This window comes from Gadus macrocephalus, chromosome 14 (assembly GCF_031168955.1).
Source record: "Gadus macrocephalus chromosome 14, ASM3116895v1".
Taxonomy (NCBI): domain Eukaryota; kingdom Metazoa; phylum Chordata; class Actinopteri; order Gadiformes; family Gadidae; genus Gadus; species Gadus macrocephalus.
In genome coordinates this window covers 20,625,933-20,632,339 of record NC_082395.1, presented here as the reverse complement: position 1 = coordinate 20,632,339, position 6,407 = coordinate 20,625,933, and positions in this window count along the sequence as shown.

The following is a 6,407-nucleotide window of genomic DNA, read 5'->3' as shown; positions in this document are numbered from 1 at the left end:
CTGTTAATGCATGTAAACAGAAAACTGGTTTCTTTCGCCACCGCTCGACAAATTCCACAGGTGTGCTAATTATCGCAATTATGCAGTTGAATGGTGACCGGTGGTTCTTTGTACAAACAGGTACCCTGCGTTCTGAAAGGGGATTTTTGGCAGGGGAAAACGAACCATGCTAGCTGCAGCTAGAAAGACTTTCTGAATCAATATATAATTAGAAGACAGCTCGGGTATTGATGTATACTAAAGATTCAACAGTGGCAGCCAACCGTTGTTAATAACATCATAGATCAGGGCGAACACTGTGGCTCTAGCGATGCGCTACTCTGGCACAATACCGAAAGCATTTCAATGGTTTTAGGGACGCCAAAACTTTTTTAAAGTGCACTATTTGGAAAATAATAATGATTTTTTTATCCCTGCGTTTCGCTTGAGGTCTCACCCATAATCGCAATTCAATTCAGCTTTTAGTATTTGTTTTGCTACTCTGTCAGGTAACACAACTTCTGTAATCAGCCGTTGATTGTTTTGTACTGCGAAAGTCTATAATATTAGAACTATTACTAAAGTAATGGACAAGAATTGACGGCCGAGTGAATTTGTTGGAAGCGGAGTTCTGATTGTGCTGTCAACATTTCATCTTCCTTTCACTTCCAACTCTGACATACCTGTCATCTTGTCTCCTTCCGTCTGAAAGATGGAGGGATTTCTTTCTTTAGAAGGGGCCACTTTAATGCCATATCACACCCAAAGGCGTATCATCGGTGCAGAAAATGAACGGCAGCTTGGGTCATAAAAGACCTGAAGCAGCACCCCACCGTTATCTCTAACATTGTCGTGGCATGAAGAAAAACTCCAATCAGCATCTTTTCACTGATGGCATATTCCAAGACGGCAGGCGTTTCAGGAACATAACCATGACAACCAAACATCTTATCACGCAGCACCCCATGGATTGCTATAACCTATAACCTGGGGAATGCGTTCCCATCCTACACGCTGGTAGCCTGACTTCAGAGCAACCCTACATACATTTACATTTAGGGCATTTGGCAGATTCTTATATCCAAAGCGACTTATAATCAGTACATTTATCAAAAGAAAGAGAAACAATATATCGCTGTTGGTACAGTAACGATGTTCTTAGATCCAAGTGCCAAGCACTTACAATCGCTAGGTTAACCCATTCCCCGTCAACAACAAAGCTAGCTAGGATGAGATGCTATTTATTATTTTTAAGTGCAAGGACTTACAACATACATAAGTGTGTACATTAAGTGCCAGGATGTACAACTTACACACTTATTGTATATAATTGCACAGCATGATGCTATGGTTACCGCTAAAGTGCATCAGACCTCATTAATGGGGATGATAAGGAGGAGAGGAGGGAGCCGTCCAATCACGGTGCTATCCTCGGGCAAAGCAATCAATGTAAATCGAACCATTGGCAATTCTCACTTAGGTAATTGCCGTTCAGAACAATGAAATGATATTCGAGGTTGGCCATGAATGACACGTCATTCATTTTGTTAACAAAGGAACTTGCTGGATGCGCAGAGAAAATAACAGGTTCCAGATAACTGCTGTTGCCTCATGTTGTTCTATTGTCGTGACGACATGGCCTGAATATGTGCAAAGTTTAGAGACAAAAAACTATTTCTTGAACACATAGATGGGATATTTTGGTGGGGGAGGGTGTGTGTGCGTGTGTGTCTGTGTGGGGGGGGGGGTGGACAAAAAAGAAAGAAACGTACAAACTAATCTAAAACCCCTCTGCTGACCACCGTGCGTTTCACTCCATGAACGTGAGCTTTTGGCCGATTTCTTGCGACCGCCATATGCTGTGTGAGAATGCGGGCATGCATGGCCACAGCACATTACGGACGTTATGAGGCAGTGTGGACCCGGCCGCATGTAAACCTCCATTTGTCCAGAGGTTATTGACCGTGGCGGGCTGATTGGAGAGGCAGGCCTGGGAAGCCGTACCACAGCCATTCATCTCAGTCACCCTTCACAGCGTCTCGCTCACCACTGCAGAGAGGGTACAGCAGGGGGGGGGGGGGGATACATCGGCCAACAATACAGACAACAGAGAAGTTGAAAAGTGCTGGTTTAATTCCACACCTTCACGGTGTGGAATTAAACACAAACATCAGCTTCCTGCCTGGAGCAAGGGGTTTCATCAAAGTGGCTCATGAGCAGATTTGAAAAGGTGAAATTGTGTCATCTTTAGCTTTGCAAATGTCAGATGAGGCAAAAAAACAAATCACCAATCCCGAATATTTCAGGGGATAAAAAGAGTATAAGCCCGCTGGGGTAAACCGGTAGGGAGGATCCCAAAAATGGATGCCCTGAATAATTGATGAGGCAGTCATTTTTTTGCTGTTATATGCCGTTAGATGTACAAAGGGAAGAGGCCAGGAGATGGAATCAGTGGCCGTTTACCAAAACACCCATAAACCCTGATTAGATGCCACCAAGGGTTCCTCAACTTGGGTCTGACTTCAAACACCTTCATCGAGACACAACCCTTCTGCGTCTGGCTACCCGCTTCCTCTGCTGATTCAAACCAGATAGATCCGCATTCCCTCTACTGATATAAACCAGATAGAGCCGTATTTTAATGAGCTTCCCGTCCGAAAGAGGGATGATCTTGTCAGTGTTTTGAAGAGGTTCCTCAAACGCTCCCTTTAGAGAAGTGGGACATTACCGCACTCAAGCATGGCTCTGTGATTGAGGTCAAATGTAGGGCATTATCATAACAACTCAGAGTAGAAGAAACATCAATCTAAGATGGCAGGACTGAGAGGGAGATTTCTTCCACTTTTAAAATGTTTTTTTATTTTTTTCTTAAAGGAAGTTGGTATTATAAGGTCATGCCCATTACAGCAGTTGATTAATAGCAACTGTCAAGCCCGAGTTTTAATATCTACCTCATTATCCGCTGAGATGGCTGCATTAATTCTTCATCAGACATTGGTCAAGAGGGACAGAGCGGGGGGGGATATCAGATTTGCATATCGGGCTATGAAACACCCCACTGAAATGGTAATGTACTGAACCCGGTCGAAACTCAGCCCATCTCCATGCACGCTGAGAAAGATAGTAACCAATGGCCAGTAATTGGCCATCGGTCACCGATGGCGTGAAGAAGCTTTCATCGAAGCGTTGACTGAATGAACACTTCTGGATAAACACACTTGTATAGTTCAATGAGAAAGAGGTCGAAGCCTGCTCAGACCTCGACACACTGCACCGGCCTCCCAGCCCTCTGCAGTAATAAAACAGTGAATATACAAATCTAGTATGCACACCTGCATCAGAGGGGGAAATGGGGGGGGATCACACACACAGAATCCGATCAAAAGTCCATGCCTGTCCTCCTTCCCAGTGGGGGAAGCCATTAGTGGTTCATGTCATCTCTGTGGTGGAGGGCTAGCCTGCAACAAAGGCCGGGCCGGGCCCTCTGTTGTCAGAGGAAGGTGTGTGAGTGAGAAGCCTATTTCCCGTGCACATGACCTGCACTGCCGCGCACCGTTCTGAGTGACAGGCCCAGGGAGGAAGACAAACATAACAGCAATCAGGGGGGCTGAGGTGGAGATTGATCCACAAACACAGAGGCACAGCTCATAAAGAATGGAACCCCCCGAAGGAGCAGAATGCAATATTTCTACCTGAATCGGTGGACATGGACCGTGGAGAAACATACTTTCTTCCTGGCTCTGCGGTGTTGATGAAAGGATTTCTGTAATTGCATTGTTTTATCTTCGTTCCATGCTCGACAGGTGTACAGAATATTGGGACGATCGCCATTTCATGGAATTCATCGGCCTGTGGAGTCGGAGTGATTTTGTTATTGATTTTTGCTTTCTAACCTTTTTGTTTTCTTCTTCTTATTATGAAGTTGAGGTGCAGATGAATGATGTGTAGAAATGAGAGAGCATTGAAGAGAATGGTGCTTGGAAGGATTGTGCTATTCAGTCAATGACCGTGAGCTTTTAGAGTCAATCAAGATTGAGTAGACATTATTATTACTGGCCTACCTTGATCAATGATTCAAGGTTTCAATCACAAAGATAAACTAGACAAAATCGATGCAATATTTGTATGTCCTATATTCATCATTTGAACTGATTTTGCTTACTTGACTGGACTAATATACTTGGGTTTATAATGTATTTGTTTATATCTGTAAATATATGAGTGTATGTATGTATGTGCAACTGGGGCATGAAAACAGAGCTCCATAGTGTTCACTTGTCTACTCAAGTGCCCTGTTTCTGCAACAGAGATTTTGTTGTGATTTTTCCCATCCACTTCCTGCCAGGATATATGCTTGAGTCTTCTAGATCTTCAATTGGAAGTGCTGAGTTGGAAAACTACAATCCTACAATGTAAGGCATGGACATTAATAAGTGTCTGCTGAGGGAACTAAGTCTTGCTTGACCATTGATTCTGTGATGTGTTGGCAACCCAAGCCTCTAGAAGCCATTCCGTCTCAGTGAACGCTGCAGGGGATTAAACAAATACAGCATATTAAAAGGCAGATCGATGTGCACAACGATGCAGTTCACATTATTCACCACTACACTAACACACTAACAGTCATGTACACGGGTATTCCACACAAACTCTGCAACATTTTTTTATGCGGGAATGGCGATAAACACACAGGCAAAAGGAAATTTATGATTAATGGGAAAAGTGCTCATTGTTGACTGGTTGTCTGTTGACTGGTTCTCTGTTGACTGGTTGTCTGTTGACTGGTTCTCTATTGACTGGTTGTCTGTTGACTGGTTCTTTGCTGACTGGTTCTCAGGGCCTGGTATTTGGCTCTCTTTTGGCTCAGGGTGGAGGTAGTAAAACCAAAGCCATCGTGTGGTGATTGTTCTTCCGGCTACCGTCTAAATATGCCCCGGGCTTGTTATGATTTTCTGGGTGTATAAATAGTTATCTGGTTCTGTTTGGGGATGCTGTTTGGGTGACTGCCTCCAGGGACACATCTGGGCTTTTTCCTGAACCGTTAAATCATAATTATATTGTGTTCTCAGCCCTCATTCCTGGAAAAAGCGAAAGGAGTAGGGACAAATGAGGACATACACAGAGACGTACATTCCTTGTATGTTGGAATGTGTTCTTGTGTTCGATTCAGTTCATTCCAAGAAAAAAAAGGAAAGGATGATATTCACTGACATCCACATGTTTTTATCCTGGTAACATCTTGAGAGTTTTCTGTAAAATGTAATGTTGTGGGTTAATTCAGTTATGAATGCAGTCGGGTTGACAGCTCAGCCATATGGCTACACAATGGCTGCAAGGGCAACATGTTCAGCCCACTAAGTTCAAGGTTAAAAAATAGCTCCCTGTCTGAAACTACCAGGGGTCTGTCTCCAAGGGGGCTACGCCAAATCATAGTCACTGTTGCTCGCACACACACACACACACACACACACACACACACACACACACACACACACACACACACACACACACACACACACACACACACACACACACACACACACATTGGTATATTGGTTTATTGGTATTGTTCAGAGAAACACAAGGGAGACATGCACACTAGGAAAACATCTAGAACTATAGAAGTATAGAAGTAGGTGTTTTCCCTTGGTTCTTTACCTTGCAAAGATGACTACATTTCAATTAAGGAATAAGATATCTTGTAAAGATTTCAACACTTGTGGCCTCTAGAGTGTTAAAATGAGCTGTCCACGCCTTTCCCTGGGCTGTGTGTGATGATATTAAATTGAAATATTGCTTCATAAACCCACTGTATGCTTGAGTGTGTTTAACGTGCAGGAAAAAATATGAATTTTGTATGTCCTCCGGTTGCAAAACACTATAAATGTTTATAATGTTAACTTGTACCCTTGTCCGTAAAAGACTGTATGAGAACTGCACCAAACATTGAACTTCTCTTGTAGTCAGTCTGATTAATAAACCAGTCTACACTGGATTCGGTCAGAAGAGGATATAAAGAAAGCCCAATCTCGCTTCAATGGTCATCGATGCACTTTGCAATCCGATGTTCCTGTGTAGTGTAACACAACAGTACTTTAGGGGACTGTATGAATATTTCACCCAATGGGTGCTATTGAAAATGCTATGCTGAAGAGAGTAGATTAAAGCACTCAGTTGAAACACTGTGCTCTGGAATATATGAATTTCAGATGGAGGGGCAGGCTTTTCTTTCACGTCAAACCAAAACTACTTTCAGAAGTGATTCAATTGCCTATTCCATCATTTTAACCACTACAAATCCCATATGTATCTTATAGATTGAAACAAAGGCATTTTACTCTATAGGCAGCGTGTGTGTGTTCATGTCTGTGTGTGTGTTCGTGTATGTTTGTGATCATGTGTGTGTGTGTGGTCATATATTTGTGTGT